This window comes from Erpetoichthys calabaricus, chromosome 9 (genome assembly GCF_900747795.2).
Source record: "Erpetoichthys calabaricus chromosome 9, fErpCal1.3, whole genome shotgun sequence".
Taxonomy (NCBI): Eukaryota; Metazoa; Chordata; class Cladistia; order Polypteriformes; family Polypteridae; genus Erpetoichthys; species Erpetoichthys calabaricus.
Genome location: NC_041402.2, coordinates 104,250,715 through 104,272,243, shown reverse-complemented (window position 1 = coordinate 104,272,243; position 21,529 = coordinate 104,250,715).

Sequence of the window (21,529 nt, the reverse complement as noted above, 5' to 3'; positions counted from 1 at the left end):
TCCTGTTCCTCCTTGGCCAAAGGAGCAGAAACTGGTGAGTCCTGCTGATGGGTTAAGGACCTTCTATGAGGGGCCCTGTCTAATTTTTTTTATATATATAATTCACAGGCAAAATATTCCATCACCTAATTACTCCACGTGGACATCTCCACTCAGCACTCCAATCTTCATTACGCTTCACTCAGGCCCACGCGCCTGTTGCCGCCTCCACAGTGGTAAGTTATTTTATACGGAAATCTGAATATCTCGAAAGTATGAAAACAAGCTTTAAAACCGAATAAAAATGTAAAAACAAAATAATGTGGATCTCATCTCCATAAAATAAAAAAAATATATAAAAAATATAAAAAGCAAAAAAAAAGTACTTGGCCTAGCTATTTACCTCCATGTGCTGCCTGGTGGAAACAGCAAAAGCTGGCTAAAATATAGCTTTATCTGTTAATGTATCGTCACTAAAGACATTTATGCGGGCCCGCTCCACCTCCATCACTCATACCCTTCACTCAGGGCCTTGTACAACAGTCTGCGCTGACAGCCTGCAAATTTGGCTAATGTCAGTGTGTTACAGTTACGGTTGTCAGTGTGAAACGGAAATCGTCAAAAAAGTGATGGTTGTAGATGCCGGGAAAACACATTTCTGCAGTGCAGAATGCAGGAAATCACTTGGCGGCCAGAGCTCTGCCCCAGACCCCCTAGCTGCAGGGGTCGGGCCCGGGGCCCTCCGTATCAGTTTGCTTCGGGCCCGAAATTGTCTAGGGCCGGCTCTGCCCAGGAGTGTCGAACTCCAGACCTGGAGGGCCGCAGTGGCAACAGGTTTTCATTCTAACCCTTTTCATAATAAATGACCAGTTTTCACTGCTAATTAACTTCTTTTCTTTAGCCCTGTTTTTTAAGGCTTCAGGCTCCTGAATTGATTCTTCATTAAATGACAGCCAAACAGGTATGAGACATGAAACGAGCCAACAGATGACCAATTAAACTGGGGATTCAAACTCCAACCAATTTCACTCCAACCAGTTTCTTAATGAGATGCTGATTCTTGTTGTTAATTAAACCCGTCATTTACAGAAATTCCATAGCTTGTTGCTGCTTTCATTCTGCCACAGCAGACATTTCCAAAACTGTTGATTTTCTGTTTTACAGAGACTTTCACCTTTCTTTATTTTCGGCTATTGTGTGATGGGCACAGGTTAGCTGGTCATGTGGTGGCTTGTTTTGTGTCTCATTATTGTTTGGCTGCTAATTAAGGAAAAAGAAACAACTAAGTGGTCTGAGTCATGTCAATTAAAACAAAGGCAAAAGAAGTTAATTAGCAGCAAAAACTGATCACCAACTAACTAACAAATGGTTAGAATGAAAACCTGCACCCACTGCGTCCCTCCAGGACCGGAGTTCGACACCCCTGCCTAACCCAAAATGGCTCCTAACATGAGAGCGTCAAAGAATTCAAGGAGCATATGCAATATCGTGGAGTATCAAAACCAGTTATAAACGTAAATTATTAAGTTCCCCAAACTTTCTTTCGCACATTCCCCTAACACAAAGCTAAAAACACTGAATTTAATTATTTTTTAAAGTTGATGCAACATTTTAATGAACTGCTAGTTCATTTAACTTTTAAAGTCGAGCTCAATTAACATTTTTGAAGTTGTTTTTTTTACAGTGTGGGAAGGGTTCTTTGAATGTTAAATTGATTCTTTGGGCTTTAGAAAGGTTCCTAATAGGTGCCAGGTCCTGGACATTATCTTCAATACTCTCCCTCCCTACAGCCACTCCATAGCACCACTAAGATCTGCCTCATTCTTTGCCTGCAGGATTACCACTGATTCCACCCCACACTGCTCACCTGCAGCTTCATGGTGGCTTTGCTGGCGGCTGCACATCAATGCCGATGGATCTGAGAAGAGGGAGAAGCATTTTCAAAGTGGTGGATCTACAGAGGTGACGGTGTTTAGTCAGTATTCCTTCTTGAATGATGCTGAAACTGGCATTGGAGGTTCTGAATCTCGGTTTCAAAACTATCAGCAACTCAGAAGAGCCAAGCCAATGGCACTCAGTGCTTTCCCAGTAAGATTATAGATCTCCTATTCATCCTAACATGTATATTGCTTGCCTGCCTGACCCAATTTACTTTATGCTCTTTTCATTTCTTTGAATTATGTCTAACTTTAATCACATTAGTTGGAGGTCATGCAACTGTGGTGGGCTTAGCTTTTTAAAAGTTACCCTTGCAGCTGTCACTGAAGTTTTTCTTTTGATTAATGAAGTGCCAGCTCATACTGTGGCTAACTCAGTAATGAAGTCATTCTCAGGCTGAAGAAATTTTTAAAATTCCACAAGAATTTGATAATACATTGAGGACACATCCTGAAGACACAAATCTATCTTTGTAAATAAATCTGACTTGGTGTTTGTTTGTATGGTTTTGTGTATATTTGTTTGTTCTGGTTCTGATATAGTGGATCCGCAGCTCCGAAAGAATGGCCGAATTTTTAACTAATCCATTGGCTATGTCTCTGTGTGCACAGTCGTGCAGCTGCTGTGAGGTAGTTGTGGTGAGTCGCACCTGCACTTAAGGATCCAATCTTTCTCGATTGCTTCAACAGCTTCCTGCGGTGAGTGATTGAGACGTATGGTATGAGTACGGGCTGGCACAGAAGGGGAATAAAATGGAAAAGGATGAAGGATAAAGGCTTGTAGAACGAGAGTGCAGCATTGGGGCAGGGAACAACGATGAGCCAGACGGCTGGAAAGAGAAGTCAGCGCAAGGGATTGGTACTCGAGGGACTGATCGTACCCAGTTATTGTGTGTGGAGTGGGTACAATCAAGGTGGTGTCCTTTACTGCAATCCGAGGGACGACTGCGTATGTGAAAAGGAGGGCGGGAGGACAACCGACCCCGAGCGGTCTGCCAGACGCCAATGGGGGCAGCCAAGGGGTCAATAGTGAGAGAACCGCGGCTGGCTGCTGAATTCTCTCAATTTGAGTGAGCCATGGAAGAAGTTGTGCTTGGCTCATTTGTCCCAATGACTGTTTCTGGTTTTAGTGTCATTTTAGCCTGGTATTAAACATTTGGATTTTCGTAATTTTTGTGGATTATTTATGGACCAGTAACAGTGCACTGCATGATAATGTGCAGTGAATACACTTGACTTGAGTATTCATAGTTTTCATGCTCTTTCTCTGTATGTTTAACATTTGTTTGCTCAGAGGTTGATGCGCTTACTGCTTCCTGAGCCGCTCTTCTTTTCTCCACCCTAGTGGACCCCTTTGATGTCACTTCCAGGTCCAAGCCTATGGATAAAGACCCTTCAGGGTCTGGCCCCTCTGTCATTTCTGGGCCCGAGCCCCCCTGATGTCATTTCCTATATTGGCCTTTAAAAGCCGACTTCTTTCACCTATCCCCTCAGTTCTATTCTGGACTCCAATCTGTACACATCAGCACAAACATTTAACTATTTTGCAGCCAGGGAATAATATATGGGTGGCTGCCCCAAACCTTTCTGTGGCTTCTTTGATTTTGTGACGGTGGTGTGTTTTGTTAATAAAAGCAGAGAACTTTTTACATCATCCCCGTGCTCCAAGTTTGATTTGTCCTCCTCTGCCAGTTCATTCAGTTATGTTATCAACGGTGGTGGGGTTGAGAGGCTCCCAGAAGAGAAGATGGAGCATGGAGCAGGATCTGCACTGGCATCACCCAAAGAAGCTTCACAAATGTTCATGAAAACTGGGAATGATTCAGGGATAGTCCATCTTAGAATATAGGCTATATCAGTGATTCTCAAGTTTAGTCCTTGGGCCCCCTGTGGCTGTATGTTTTTATTCCAACTAGTTTCACAATCATTTTAAGTGTTTATATATATATTTTAAAGTTGTAAGTATGTCCTAAAGATACTCTGTGAAATGCTGTAGAATATTACACAAATATCTTTCAGTACCATCCCAAAGATCAGAAGATGGCGGTGCTTCACTCAGATGAATAGATAGATAGATAGATAGATAGATAGATAGATAGATAGATAGATAGATAGATAGATAGATAGATAGATAGATAGATAGATAGATAGATAGATAGATAGATAGATAGATAGATAGATAGATAGATAGATAGATAGATAGATAGATAGATAGATAGATAGATAGATAGATAGATAGATAGATAGATACTTTATTAATCCCAATGGGAAATTCACATTCTTCAGCAGCAGCATACTGATACAATAAATAATATTAAATTAAAGAATGATAATAATGCAGGTGAAAAACAGACAATAACTATGTATAATGTTAAATGTTAACGTTTAAACCCCCAGCCCCCCCCGGATGGAATTAAAGAGTCGCATAGTTTGGGGGAGAAACGATCTCCTCAATCTGTCAGTGGAGCAGGACAGTGACAGTAGTCTGTCGCTGAAGCTGCTCTTCTGTCTGGAGATGATACTATTAAGTGGATGCAGTGGATTCTCCATAATTGATAGGAGCCTGCTGAGCGCCCTTCGCTCTGCCACAGATGTTAAACTGTCCAGCTCCATGCCAACAATAGAGCTTTCCTTCCTCACCAGTTTGTCCAGACGTGAGGCGTCTTTCCTCTTAATGCTGCCTCCCCAGCACAACACTGCGTAGAAGAGGGCGCTCGCCACAACTGTCTGATAGAACATCTGCAGCATCTTATTGCGGATGTTGAAGGACGCCAGCCTTCTAAGGTAGTATAACCGGCTCTGTCCTTTCTTGCACAGCGCATCAGTATTGGCAGTCCAGTCTAATTTATCATCCAGCTGCACTCCCAGATATTTATAGGTCTGCACCATCTGCACACAGTCACCTTTGATGATCACTGGGTCTATGAGGGGTCTGGGCCTCCTAAGATCCACCACCAGCTCTTTGGTTTTGCTGGTGTTCAGGTGTAGGTGGTTTGAGTCGCACCATTTAACAAAGTCATTGATTAGGTCCCTATACTCATTCTCCAGCCCATTCCAAATGCAGCCCACGATAGCAGTGTCATCAGCGAACTTTTGCACATGGCAGGACTCCGAGTTGTATTGTAAGTCCGATGTATATAGGCTGAACAGGACCGGAGAAAGTACAGTCCCCTGTGGCGCTCCTGTGTTGCTGACCACAATGTCAGACGTGCAGTTCCCAAGACGCACATACTGAGGTCTGTCTTTAAGATAGTCCACGATCCATGCCACTAGGTATGAATCTAATCCCATCTCTGTCAGCTTGTCCCTAAGGAGCAAAGGTTGGATTGTGTTGAAGGCGCTAGAGAAGTCTAGAAACATAATTCTTACAGCACCACTGCCTCTGTCCAAGTGAGAGAGGGATCGGTGTAGCATATAGATGATGGCATCCTCTGCTCCCACCTTCTCCTGATATGCAAACTGCAGAGGGTCAAGGGCGTGTTGAACCTGTGGCCTAAGGTGGTGAAGCAGCAGCCTCTCCATGGTCTTCATCACATGTGATGTCAGAGCAACAGGCCAAAAGTCATTCAGCTCACTAGGACGTGATACCTTTGGGACTGGGGTGATACAAGATGTTTTCCAAAGCCTCGGGACTCTCCCCTGTTCCAGGCTCAGGTTGAAGATGCGCTGTAGAGGACCCCCCAGCTTCGATGCACAGACCTTCAGCAGTCGTGGCGATACTCCATCTGGACCCGCTGCTTTGCTGGCACGAAGTCTCCTCAGCTCTCTGCTCACTTGCGCTGTTGTAATTATGGGTGGGGATGTCTTTCCTATGCTGGTGTCAGCAGAAGGATGTGTGGAGGGTGCAATACTCCGAGGTGAGAGTGAGAGTGGGTTAGGGTGGTCAAACCTGTTAAAGAAGTTGTTCATTTGGTTTGCTCTCTTCACGTCTCTCTCGATGGTGGTACCCCGCTTTGAGCTGCAGCCAGTGATGATCTTCATCCCATCCCACACTTCCTTCATGTTGTTATTCTGCAACTTCTGCTCCAGCTTTCTCCTGTACTGCTCCTTCGCCGCCCTGAGCTGGACTCGGAGTTCCTTCTGCATGCGCTTGAGCTCATGCTGATCACCTTCTTTAAAAGCCCTTTTCTTCTGGTTCAAAAGGCCCTTGATGTCACTTGTAATCCATGGCTTGTTGTTAGCATAGCAGCGTACTGTTCTTACTGGAACTACAATGTCCATACAGAAGTTGATGTAGTCAGTAGTGGAGTCAACAACTTCCTCAATGTTCTCACTATGAGATCCCTGCAGGATATCCCAGTCTGTAGTTCCAAAACATTCTCTCAGAGTATTCTCAGCCTCCGGGGTCCACTTCCTGAATGATCGTGTGGTTACAGGTAGGACTCTCACTTTTGGTTTATAGTGAGGCTGAAGCAGAACCAGGTTATGATCTGCTTTCCCAAGCGCAGGCAGCGGGGTGGCGCTGTATGCGTCTTTAACGTTTGCATACAGTAAATCAATAGTCTTATTTCCCCGGGTGTTACAGTCCACATACTGGGAGAATGCATACTGGGAAGGTATGCTAATGTTGGAACCAGTGTAGAGCCTTACCCTAACATGTGAAATGCTAAAGCATGTGCTCTTAAGAACACAAATGATTCTGAAGACATTTGTCTTTATAATCAAATAGGTTTTGGTCACACAAACAGCAATTTCTTCGGTGGGCTTCCTGGGTGGTGTGCTATGAAAAAATGTTTGACAGCATAGTCACCCAATGGAATGTAGAGGCCCATCTGCTTGTATGTTGCCTTTCATTGTTGGTTAGTAAAATTTCATTGTTGGTTTATTAAATAACTGATTGATTAACATTTTACAACCTTAGGACATTACAAAATATATGTCCTCCATGTGGCTAGAAAGAATGTTCTGAAAGCAAGTAAGGTGACTCACATTGCAGTTGACCAACAAACTGATGCTTTGTGGCAGTTCCAGAGCTTGGTCTTGGATGGTGAATACCCAGCCTTCCATGGAGAAAATCCAGATCACATTCTTTAAAATGTAAGTGAGCTAAGGCACTAAATGTCAGTTTTCTTGTTGGCTGTAGGTCTGTGGTTCTATATTGCATAGAACAAAACATATTTTATCCTGATTTAGGCCATAGCACATGTCTTTGTCTTGGTCTCTCCAAAGAAAATGTATGGACAGAATTCCTGCATTGACCATCAAGAATATATTTTATATTTGAGCTTTAAATTGCACATCCAAACAAAATTACAAAAGGCAGAAGGTATAATAGAATGTAATATGTTTTTTCAGTAAGCAGGAGGAGTTTGATAAGAACATCCTTTAAGATGCCTGAGGAATTAAGCTGTTTTAAACATTTTAAGTGAGTTTATGCTCTTAAGATTTGCAATAGAGCAAAGAATTGTCATATTTAATTTCCCAGGATCAACTATGATTGTCTTCTCAAATGTGTGTTGTTTTAGATTAAAATTAATGCTACATTAAGAACATAAATTTAAGTTTTTTCCTTTTCTAAGGGACATACTGTATGTCTGTCTTTATGAAATAATACTCTTAATCCTAATTACTCGTATTATCTAGTAGTGGAGTTCCAGACTGACAATGTAGAGTATGTTGTCTAATAGTAGGTACCATCGGGCAGATGGGTGGGGGAGGGCTTAAGGTCTTCTTGCTTCAAATTTACTGCAATATTTATAGTTTAGGTCTTTATTCCTTTAACTTTTGATTTGCAAAAAAAAAATTAAAAGTTGGCTTTGGTTTTCTTATGTGTATTTTTAGAAAGCTATTTTTACTCTTTGTCCTAATATCTATCTATCTATCTATCTATCTATCTATCTATCTATCTATCTATCTATCTATCTATCTATCTATCTATCTATCTATCTATCTATCTATCTATCTATCTATCTATCTATCTATCTATCTATCTATCTATCTATCTATCTATCTATCTATCTATCTATCTACCTATCTATCTAAATTTATTTGTATAATGCAAAGAATCTACCCATGTTTCTTTCTTTATAAAAAGTAATTGCAAAGAATCTCATTTGCTGATTTGCGAATGATGGTTAGTATAACTTGTTATGATGGTGTGTGGTCCAATTTTATTGGAGTACTTGAGCATTCAGGATTTTTAGTTACCATACGTAAGTGCATTGAAATGCTTAATCTGTAAGTAACCAGGTCCATTAACCAACAGAACAGAGGTAATAACACAACTTAAGTTTTATAACAACTTTAATTTTGCAGTATGATTCCACCATAAATTATGCAAGGTGGGCTTACATTGTAAGATGTGCATCGGGAGAAGCCTGAATTTAAATCTGACTTGTTAGTAAAGGGGTGTCTTTGTAATTCATGACAATGTGGTGGTTATATAGTAACCTCCATAAAGAAGACACTCTAATGACTTCTTTTGTAAGTAAACACTAACAAAATGTACAGTTCAAGGTAAATATATTCATTGTCATTTATCTACAATGAGATTACATTAACCACATTTAGTTCTCAACTTGATATATTACACTGATATCTTTTTACTTTTATTCAAAGCCACTTACACTTGAGGAAAACCAGTACAGGCAAATGGCCTTTAAGTAACCAACCTTGCTGTCTGATAAATCCTAAATATTGTTTTTAGATATTAATTTCACCTAAAGTATGAATAGTCAACTTCATCTTAATTCTTTGACTTAAAAATGTAAAGCCCAGAATGTTACATGCCACTTCCGATATATTTTTGTGCATCAGTCTTTGCTGAAAAGATTCAGATTTATAGTTAAGAGTAATGGACTTGAGCAGAGTGTGCTTTGTCCTTTTCAGAAAAGAAAACTACTACTTCTAGGAACTCTGCGGCTTCTTCTCATGCCCGACTTCCTTTGTTAAATTGCCTCTCTATTACAAATAAGAAGTCATAACTTCATGATTTATTATGGAGAAAAAAGTGACTTATTTTTGATCTGAGACATTGCAGCAACTAGAGAAATATATACAATTAAATCTATTGGTATCATTGGGGTAAAATGTTTTATCTAAATTATCTATTTGAAAAGTAAATAAAGACTGTATGGTATATTTTGTAGTAACTTAAAAATAATAGGTTGCCTTCCTCAATGTGTATTTCTTTTGAGTACATGGTATGCGATGTTACCAGCTCTATTCCCCTCCTTATTGCTTTTAATATATTGCACTCTCCTTTTTACCTTTCCTTGTGGTAAAAAGAGCATTAAATTGAAAGTGTATAAACTAAACTACTCCTGCATTCCCATGAGAAAGGGTAAGAGTGTTGAAGATGGCCCACATAGATAATAGCTTTGTACTTTTTGCTCTGAAAAGCGTTGAGTTTTTTGTTTGATATGTGGAGGAAATGTGGTGAAGCTATACCTGGGTACAGCAGATGCTTTATTTAGTAGCTAAACTGTGTTGTGGTAATGGCTTATTTGTGTTAAACACAAAAATTTGTCATTGGATTCATTTTATAATGCTGAACAAAAAATCCCAGTATAAATGTGCATTCTTGGAAAAGAGCTATACTGTAGTATATAATAGGAGTTCTCAGCCTTTTGTCTTGGCATACCACTCCCAGGAATTTAAATGTTCCAAAAAACAATAATTTGTCAGTCTTATATTGTTAAGCACTAAACATTTATTATGTAAAGCTAAAGTTGATAGTTCTTTATCCACCCAAAATACTGTTTGGGGATTTTACAAAGGTGTTACAGACACCCACAAACTATTCGTAGTTACATTTTTCTTACACCTATATTTTATTTATTTTTTTATTTATTTACACAAAAATTTTTTTGAATTTAATGAACATTAGGTCATAACAAACTATAAAGCCTTATCTTTTTCACACTTTAAATTTTCCTTGAAAAATAGAAGTCACAGTTTGACCTTCATGTGTGTTAGAGTGATGGGGGGTGGGGGGTGGGGGGGTATTTCCCTCAATCTTTCCCTCCATTTTAGATTTGTTTCAACTTTAAAGTTAAATTTGTAAATGTGCCATATTACCTTTACTCTAAGTTTAGTTGTTATTGTTATACTAATAATAAAAAAAGTAATTTTTTTAAACCAATATAATAAAGTTAGTGTTTGTGGATTCATTTTCAGGAATTTAGTATGCAATTTTATATTGCCCACTTCTGCTCTTCTGTTAACACCTTGCATGTTGTATGAATGGAAAGGTTTGCCTTGCACCTCAAAATATTAACAACAACCATCAATCTAAAGTGGAAATTATGAAACACTGCCTAAATCCATTCTATGCAAGGTTGGCACCCTGGCCAAGGTTGGATCTTGTCTTGTGCCTGGGCTAGGCACCAGTGACCTTAAACATGAAAAATCAGTAAGAAAATGGATGGTTGTATGAACAACTGCAGCTATGTACATAATAAACTGAGGATATATGCAAAGCTTACCTTATATTATAGTGGATGTATGGCACATACTAAAATGCAAGTAATCATGCCATTTGTTAAACTCACTCAAATAATAGTCAATTGATCACAACATCACACTTCTCAAAGCATGAGCAAATGATGTACTTTTATTTCTAATTCTATAATGAATAAAAGAAGTAATGGAGAAAAGCCTTTTATACTTGAGTACAGTGTATCCGGAAAGTATTCACAGCGCATCACTTTTTCCACATTTTGTTATGTTACAGCCTTATTCCAAAATGGATTAAATTCATTTTTTTCCTCAGAATTCTGCACACAACACCCCATAATGACAACGTGAAAAAAGTTTACTTGAGGTTTTTGCAAATTTATTAAAAAATAAAAAAACTGAGAAATCACATGTACTTAAGTATTCACAGCCTTTCCTCAATACTTTGTCGATGCACCTTTGGCAGCAATTACAGCCTCAAGTCTTGTTGAATATGATGCCACAAGCTTGGCACACCTATCCTTGGCCAGTTTCGCCCATTCCTCTTTGCAGCACCTCTCAAGCTCCATCAGGTTGGATGGGAAGCGTCGGTGCACAGCCATTTTAAGATCTCTCCAGAGATGTTCAATCGGATTCAAGTCTGGGCTCTGGCTGGGCCACTCAAGGACATTCACAGAATTGTCCTGAAGCCACTCCTTTGATATCTTGGCTGTGTGCTTAGGGTCGTTGTCCTGCTGAAAGATGAACCGTCGCCCCAGTCTGAGGTCAAGAGCGCTCTGGAGCAGGTTTTCATCCAGGATGTCTCTGTACATTGCTGCGGTCATCTTTCCCTTTATCCTGACTAGTCTCCCAGTTCCTGCTGCTGAAAAACATTCCCACAGCATGATGCTGCCACCTCCATGCTTCACTGTAGGGATGGTGCCAGGTTTCCTCCAAACGTGACGCCTGGCATTCACACCAAAGAGTTCAATCTTTGTCTCATCAGAACAGAGAATTTTCTTTCTCATGGTGTGAGAGTCCTTCAGGTGCCGCCTTTTGGCAAACTCCAGGAGGGCTGCCATGTGTCTTTTACTAAGGAGTGGCTTCCATCTGGCCACTCTACCATACAGGCCTGATTGGTGGATTGCTGCAGAGATGGTTGTCTTTCTGGAAGGTTCTCCTCTCTCCACAGAGGACCTCTGGAGCTCTGACAGAGTGACCATCGGGTTCTTGGTCACCTCCCTGACTAAGGCCCTTCTCCCCCGATCACTCAGTTTAGATGGCCGGCCAGCTCATTGGAAGAGTCCTGGTGGTTTCGAACTTCTTCCAATTACGGATGATGGAGGCCACTGTGCTCATTGGGACGTTTAAAGCAGCAGAAATTTTTCTGTAACATTCCCCAGATTTGTGCCTCAAGACAATCCTGTCTCGGAGGTCTGCAGACAATTCCTTTGACTTCATGCTTGGTTTGTGCTCTGACATGAACTGTCAACTGTGGGACCTTATATAGACAGGTGTGTGCCTTTCCAAATCATGTCCAGTCAACTGAATTTACCACAGGTGGACTCCAATTAAGCTGCAGAAACATCTCAAGGATGATCAGGGGAAACTGGATGCACCTGAGCTCAATTTTGAGCTTCATGGCAAAGGCTGTGAATACTTATGTACATGTGCTTTCTCAATTTTTTTATTATTAATAAATTTGCAAAAACCTCAAGTAAACTTTTTTCACGTTGTCATTATGGGGTGTTGTGTGTAGAATTCTGAGGAAAAAAATGAATTTAATCCATTTTGGAATAAGGCTGTAACATAACAAAATGTGGAAAAAGTGATGCGCTGTGAATACTTTCCGGATGCACTGTATATAGTGGGATTCTCCCACTTTGCTATGTAAAACCAAGTTATAATTTTTAAGTAACAGGCACTCCCTTGCAGAAATTCAAGCTCTGGAGCTCTTCTCCACATATAAATTCAATTGTGACAGCTTCTCTTGTTCTTTCTGTCTACCTTCACTTATGCTTGGTGCGCCCAACTTTTTATTTATTTATTTTTTTCCTGCTGCGTCGGGTACCACCTAGTCATTCTCTGCATATCATCACAGGTTGAAAACCAATGGTTTATACAACTGTTTGTTTATGGTATAAGGTTCTAATTGCTGTGAGTATGTTTGTCCTTGTGGCATATTTGTTGCAAGAAATAATTACAACATGACACTATAGTGTATGTAGAATATTGGCGTAAGGATGTGCGAATGTGTTTTTTTCACAAAAAAGTGAGTGCATATAAAGACTTGCAGGCTTAAAAATGAAATGCTCTTTGTGCACATAATTTAAGTTGACAATGAACAGGACATAGCAATAGTAATCTATTTATAAAAAATAAATAAAATAATAATAAAAAGTATCCTTAGTTGGCAAACACTTATTGTACTGAAACTCTTGTTATACTCTTGGTGTGAGACCAACCCATCAGCTGTGTGTTACAAATTCTCGTTTCTCCTCTTTGTTCTTTCTTTTCTTTGGTGCTGTAAATTTAAAACAGCTACCTTATGTTAACCAAAGCAAAAATCTGCAAAGTGTAAATGTGATGTTCAAAATTCTTAGAGGCAAGTCTCAATATTTAATAATTATGTAAAATATAAGCCACCATATGTAAAATTCCCTAAATGCTTTAGTTTTGATCATGTCAAAAATATGCTTTATCAAGTGAGGTACAATATAAGGAAAAGTTACTATCTCATTCTTAAACCTACTGTATGTAAAAAATCATTTCAGTAGAAAAGTCTACTTAAGTTTTCTTAAAGATAACAATATTGGTGGCATTTCCTCTATTGGAGGATAAGAGAACATGACTTTTGCTGTCTGCACCGTCTGTGCATGCACGTGCTATAGTCACATAGGACTAGCATGCCTGATCTGCCCCCATAGGAGGCTTACCTTGCTTACTTACAGGCTCAATGTCGTCCCTCGGCTTCCAAAGCTGGACACCCCTTTTCAGAGCCATTTTTGCTGCGTTTAACTTGTTTTGCCTTAGTTTTAATTGATATGACTCAGACCCCTTAGTTGTTTCTTTTTCCTTAACGAGCAGCCACATGACCAGCTAACATGAAAATAAAAAAGGTGAAGGTCTCGGTCATGTTGGTCTGCTCATATCACCAAAACATCTTGATGGTGGCCTTAGATAAAACAGAAAATCAACAGTCTGCTGTGGGCGAATGAAAGCAGCAACAAGTCATAATATTCAATAACAGCTTTAATTAACAGCAAGAATTGACGTCTCATTAAGAAACTGATTAGAGTGAAATTGGCTGAAATTTGAACTTCCAATTTAGCTGGTCATATGTTGGCTCATTTCACATCTCATTTGTGTCCGGCTGCCATTTAATGAAGAAACAAATCAATTCAGAAGACTGAATCCTTAAAAACAGAGTTAATTAGCAGTGAAAACTGTTCACTGATTAAGAAAAGGGTTAGAATGAAAACCTGCAACCACTGTGGCCCACCAGGACCAGAGTTGGACACCCCTGATCTAAGAAAGAATAAAATAAATGTTAATAGATATGTAAATTATACTAAACTGTATATCAGAAGAACTGAGCAATTCTCATCCTGTGCTATTACCTGCTTTAGTAAAGTGGAACAATAGAATGCACATTATTAATAAAACTTGCAATAATGAGTTATTTTCATTAGTTGAAATTCTGAAGGTAGCAAGGCAACATTGGAAATTTTAACCGTGAAGGATTTGAACTTAATTTGCATGAACAATCATAAAGTTTTTGCTTTAACCTGTTCTATGTTTTGCAAAATCTACTTCCCCCATCTTGTAAATATAGCAAAATTAATATAATTACACGGTTATTCAGATAAGCAGAATTAACATTTGCGATGTTTTCTTGATGAACAATTCAAACACTTTTTGTACCCCACAGGTGCCACTTAAAAATCTGCAATAAGCATCATAGTCTGGGAAAAGAAATACTCATCTACAATATTTATTTATTTAATAGGGTAATACATTATTCCACAAAGAAGTGGAAAGTCCTAAAATGGTTCCACTACCATCGCAGTGAATTTATTTTAATTCAATCACCATTATCTGTCAGCTGTAAATTGATTATGTAACAGATAACATGAATGTGTACATGAGTTTACCTTATAATAGTAATGAGCAGGACTGCAGCACTTCTGCCACACCTGTAATTGTGGCTAGAAGAGGAGCTGGGTGCACCTGGAGCACTTCCAGGTGCCTATGCAGCATTTCCACCACACTCGTGAGTGCAGGAAAAGGATTACAGTGCACTACAAAGGAGGCCGCCTCACTTCTTTTAGGGACTCAGAGTCGGGAGGAGGGAGACAAAGCTTGCCTGGAGGAGTGGAGGAGGAAAAGAGAAAAAGAAAGAAGAAGAGTTGTGGTGTGCTGTGCTTTTGGTACTGTGTTGTGTTTGTGGGAGATGGGGAGGATGTTTCAAATAAGGGAGAAAGCAAAATAAAAAACATGTGCTTGCACTTGTGTCTCCTACGTCTCTCTGTGTCCGTTTGGGGTGGGGGTGTGTGCCTTGGTGGACCACAGTATCTAATACTTAATATATATTGTGTATTATACATTATAAGAATTATTTCAACAGCATTTTTGTTCAAATCAAGTAATTTTATAATTGACTGAATTAGCTATTTTTAGAGCATTGTTTACAGGAAGATACGAACAACTTCTCACTCACTTAGGGTTACCAAATACCTGCGAACCCAAAGGAGGATACCAAAGGTCATAAAGGAGGACAAAGCCATGATAAAGGAGAACAAAGGAGAATGTGTCCTGTTCTATTTATGAAACACAGTGTGAACTGTATGTTACAATGAAAACTTTAAAAACAACTAATTTTACAGGTCACAAAATGAGTCAACAAAATTAAAAATCATAGTATAACTATGCAGTTTCATATTTTTCAGACAAAGTGACTTTTTGCAGCAGTTCCTTGTTGTCGGCAAACATATGCATGCAACTCCAGACAGTAAACATCCTTAAAATTGCACTTTGTAAGAAGAATTCCTCTGACAGAGTCAACAGTCAAATTCTTTCTTTTGTTCACTGTGCATTGGCATTGTGCCCAGGAATACAAAAGAAAAATTTGCAGATTTTAAGCAGCTCTGAGTAACAGGCTTCATTTGCACAACTTTGAAAGTCTGAAAACCACTTGTCATCTTTCTGTCCTGCGAATTATTTCAGGGTGCAGTACTTGAACTGAACATCGTCTACAACAATACCATTTTTGCTCATATACTGTATGCATGGCAACAGATCATCGAATGTACTGTCTTTCACTTTGTTTAAAAACATCCAACGAAAGAATTGAAATTCATCGAAGGGTGACATCCACCTTTACAAATAATCAATGCACCCCGGTACATGGGGTCCCTGTCATCCCAGTCATCTTCATGCAGATTTTTTCAGAAGTTCTCTCACTTTCAGGGAAATAAAAGTTTCACTCTGTCTGCTAAGATGTTTCTTGCCTGCTGCAATTTTCACATGAAATACTGATATTAGCAAATGCAAAAACCACAAATATACTTCTGAAAAACTTGATCAGTAACGGTGGCTGATTCATGCTCGGAAAATATACTTTCAGCATGGGGAATAATTGCAACAGCCTCTGAATTGCTAGAAAGCTTGATGGCTAGACTGAGACATCTGGTTTTGCTGTGGTATAGCAGCAGCTAATAGTTAACATCAAGAAATTCACAGAAATATTTTAGAGCCTCCGTGCAAACAGTATATACAGAAAAATTGTTGAACAACTTCAGCACAATTGCTTCAACATCAACAGCCATTGAATCTGCACTGTGTCAAATACAGTTATGAAGAACATGGGCTGGACAATCCAAGGCCCACCAATGGCTTCTTAAGGTTTGTTTTCAACTGTGAAAAAACATTCTTGCCTTCTTTCCTGCTGATGCCCCCAAACTTCATGTTTGCATTGTCTCCTGCAAATGCAACGAATTTTGACAACATACTAAATTTCTCAGGGATTTCCAGCAGGTAATTACAGTAGGTACAGTTACAGACATTTCATTTGGCAAATTTCATTTGGTATGCTGCTGGTGCAAATAATGCAGTTTGAATTTCACCGCCTTTCCAATTAAAATATTTAATGATTACTGGGAATAATTTCTCCACACCATGGTTATTGGCATCAGTTGCAATTCCAAAGCAGTTAATACCATTTAATGACTTTACTACTTTACTACTACAGTGTGAGGACCAATGACATTGTTTATAATTGCCTCTGTTTTTGTCCTGGCACATTTAATACTTTTAGCAGTTTCGGAGTCACGAAACAGCATACACATTAGATCAGCAGTGCCATTAGGGTTACCAGACGTCCAGCAAAAGAAGGACATGTCCTCCTTTTCGGCGTTGTGTCCTCCGTCCTGCAGGCATTGCCTAAACGGTAAAAATGTAGTGCTTTCATCAGTCACTGACTTGACCGTGTTACTGGCTGATACCGCACGCTATCATCTCTTTGTTTTACAAAAATCATCGATGTTTTATCGAAAACAACATACGGCTACGCGCCTACGTCCACTTCGCCATTCTGTGTTGTCCGTACTTGTTATACGAATATGCACTAGTCTTTTATCTAAAAATGTCGTCCAGCAGTAACACTAACAAGAGGAAATGCAAAGGACCACATGAAGACAAAGTATTCGTGCTTTGGTAAAGGACGCACCGAAAACGAAGCAAAGTGTTTGGTTTGTGATTCTTACGTGTCCGTTGCAATAAAGGGTACCACTGATTTAGAACGACGTGTTACCAGCGAAAAACACGGAAACATTGTAAAGACGTCTGCTTTGTCTACAAAATTCACGTCATTTTTTCAACCGATACATTCGGCAGAATCTTTGAAGACATGCTGCTGAAACAACATTAGCGGATTCACCAAACATACCTGGACATATCCCATGCATCTCATCTCAACTGAGCATACGTAGCTTTTATGTAACCCTTAAAAATGTATTTGAGTTTTCTTAACTTGATATTTTAAGAAAAGTGGGGAAATGGAACAATACAATTAATTATGAGATATGTGAAATGTCATGTTATAAATTCTGCAGTTTAGTTAACTTTTTTACAGTGCATGTTGTGAAGTTGTTAATGGTAATAAAAATATAGACATGTGGATTTAGCACCATCTAGTGGAGGTTAGAAAATAAGGCATATTAGGTTTGTTTTAGCTGGTTCTGGAACTGCACATCCATCGCACAAGGTCAAATTTAGCAACACTAGTTCAACTAACCTGCATGTCTTTGGATTGTGAGAGCAAACCAGCACCTGCTTGGGGTTAGCATGCAAATTCAATGCACAGAACTACTGGGACGTGAACCCCTACCTATACTGATAGACAGCAGTGTAACCACTGTGTCATCGATTTACACATATTAACGAAAAATAAAATTAACACCTAAAATGTTTTGGAATGGTACATAACACACATTTTATCTAGGAAGTACCCTCATCAAATTGGCAGTGCATTGCTTTTTTTATTATATTAATTCCATCCATCCATCCATTTTCCAACCCGCTGAATCCGAACACAGGGTCACGGGGGTCTGCTGGAGCCAATCCCAGCCAACACAGGGCACAAGGCAGGAATCAATCCCGGGCAGGGTGCCAACCCACCGCAGGACACACACAAACACACCCACGCCAATTTAGAATCGCCAATCCAACTAACCTGCATGTCTTTGGACTGTGGGAGGAAACCCACGCAGACACGGGGAGAACATGCAAACTCCACACAGAGAGGACCCGGGAAGCGAACCCAGGTCCCCAGGTCTCCCAACTGCGAGGCAGCAGCGCTACCCACTGCGCCACCGTGCCGCGTATATTAATTCTAATTTTAAAAAAAAAAAAGCAAGACCATGGTCGCACCTTTAGGGCCTCACTCATCCCCGCAATGGAACGCGCGTCTCCAGTCACCGAAACGGACACCCACCCCTCCTATGGCTCCATTTGAGCTTCGACGGACACGGTACAAGACTAAATATTGAATAAATTAAGGTAAATATAATAAGGAATAAACGAGACAGAGAGAAAAGGAGGAAACTACAAAAACATTTGGTAAGCATTTACAAACAAGTTGGATAAAAGATGCTACTTTGTAAAACACATACAGCTAAACGTTTTAATTCACTGGTTATAAGATTAGTCATTGCTTGCGTTCATTTATTTGATTACATAATTGTAATGAAAGCAATTAATTTTCATTGTTTTTACATCTAAAATGTTGAAAAAATGTAATTGTGACATAAAAAAATAAGGAGAATGCACATATATGCCTGTGGTGTACCTTCCTAATGGGTTTCAAATGTATTATCGAATATATCCTGAACATATATCGTTGTACCTCCATTCTATATCCGAGTTCATGTAAACGTAACTAATTCATAGACAAACAGAAACCTATTTGATTTGAACGAAAATATTTTTGAAAATATTCCCTGTGATGCGCCATGTACTCAGCCTGACTATAAAGAAACTTCGGAAAAGGGCGGGTTTGCACAGCCCAAGTGACTCACAAGATAAAATGACAGCCTCATCAGCGTGCAACTACTGAATTTACTTAAACACTTTGTGCTTAATTTAGAAAGTTTTGAAAATGCGCGCAACGATTGTATTGCTATGTTTCTCTTATGGTAAGACAACAACCATTTTTAGTTTTTATTGTAAGATTCAGATAGGCTTTAATCGGTATTTTAAGTGTGTTTTTGTGTCCTTCAGCTTTCAGTGAAATCTCAGAAGTCTTTCAGCCACCACAAGTTACCACTTTTCAAGGGGGAGAAACCCACATTTACTGCAATCATACAGTCTCAAGCTACAACAGTATGCAGTGGTATAAACAGCAGCCTGGACAAGAACCTGTTATTCTCGTTTATTCCTACAACTCCGAACATAAAAACGGTCGTTTCTCCATGGTGGCATTTTCCTCAAACCTCTCTACAATTTTAACAATCGATCAGACAGATTTACAGGATTCGGAAGCAGTGTATTATTGCGGAGTGAGGCACAGTAAAGAAAGTTGTGGTTCACATGGTCTTATATCCTGTGATATGTTTAATGAATTGCGCTAGATGAAAACTAGGTATCACGTTGTTTCATATTTATTAATATGTATGTTTCCATTTATTCTTATGTGCATAAACATGATTGTTGCTCTGAAAAACAATGGACAAGGCTGTCAGAACTGTTTCAGTGTCAATGCACTGATGCGAGATAAGACGTGTATTTACGTGGTGTTGAAACACTGTAATACAAGCTCGATCTCTATTGAGCGATGTAGTTTACTTTTAACACCTTTTTGTATATTTCTTAGTTTGTTGTAACATACATCTGTAGATTAAATGATCGGACATTGTTTTAAGTTTCGACAAAGTACCTCGTAAGATTTGAATAAAGATTAAATTTGTAATATTTCGCTTACTTTTTGATTACATATATTATCAATATCTACTTTTACTACTATATACTACTAATACTACAAACAAATAACAGTAACAAAATTCAAGCAGAACAAACAATATAATCAAATTCTACAAGAGTTAAATATCTTAACACCGAATAAATATGTTGATTAAGCAGAGCAGTTTTCACTTTAGTTTTAAAAGGAGAAGTAGAAGAGATACAATATATATATTATATATATAGATATATTCAAGGTACAGATCTTGAAGTTATATTCCACAGATGAACTTGGACATTCTGTATCTGTTGTGGGGCTTATTGAACCTTGTAGCAACTTTATTCTAGAAATCAGTATTATGTAGCTTCATCAAAAGACATATTAAGTAAATGAGAGGATTATGGCTCAGCAGGTCAATTAAATATATTAAATTTAAATGTGACCTGGGCTGTCTTTTGTTTCCAAGGTCTCCTATAAGTATAAGGGATTAATTGAGAAAAGCCAACCTGGTAGGTATGTCACGCCAGGGGTTAAAAAATAAAGGGCAACAATTATATATACAGTATACATAGGGATGTATGTGAATCTTGAAAGAAGGAGTTCCAGTTTGGTCCGCCGCACTATCAGCAGTCCAACATCAAAGGAAATGTGAAGGTTTATGCCAGTATATAGGCACTACAAATATAAACTTGTGCTTGTTACATTTAACAGACAGCCTGGAGTGAAGTGTTCTGTTAGTTTGGAATGTGTGAGAACTCTTGTAGTTGAGTTCTATATATATATTACAGTCTAGTAAGTGTTTTTAATAGGAAGGCTAACAAATAGGAAGTTACAATAGTCAGGACAAGAAGTAATGAAAGCATATTCATGTAAAGGGCAATATTGAGAAGGGCATAATAAGCATTTTTGATAAAGTGAGTTTACGAGGTTCAAAGGTATATGTGATGATTAAAAAACTGCACCTTAATCATGCACAACTCATTAACGTTGAACCACCAGAAATGCTAAGGCATAAATCTAAAATCTTGGAGACAATTTACTTTGCGCAACTAGCATTTCCATCTTATTTAATGTAACAGTACTGATAATGAGTGGGCCTCTCTGGCAATGTCTTAAATTGATTTCATTCTTACTTAATAGGTAGAAATTTTTTGTTAGTTGCTGTGATTATACTTTGGACACCCATGATATTGTATATTGTGAACTACAATGATCTATTCTGGGTCCACTGCTCTTTTATATCTACATGCTTCCAATAGGTAAGATTATCTAAAAGCACAAGGTGAGCTACGACATATGCAGATGACACACAGCTGTATTTATCAATAGTTCCTGATGAACTTCTCTGATCCTGAGTCTTACTGTATTTCCAAATGGATGACCAGTAATTTTCACTAACTAAATAAGGAGAAAACAGAAATTTTAGTTATTGGGAAGAATGGTTATAGTGAGGGTGATAGAAATAAATGTATTCCCTTAGACATAAATGTCAAGTCAGAGGTAAAGAATTTAGGGGTAAGTATTGACTTTGACCGGAATTTTAAATCACATACTAATTAAGGAATATAGTTAAAGTAAGACCTCTTATAATTTTACAAGACACAATTAGTTCACACTTTTGTTTTCAGTTGACTGTATTACTGTAATACACTCCTTACAGGACTACCTAAGAAAGACTTCAATCAGTCTGCAGCAGAAAAAATCTTAACTAAGAAAATTTGAGCACATTTCACCAGTTTTAGCATCATTGCATTAGTTACCCATGTCATGTAGAATTAAC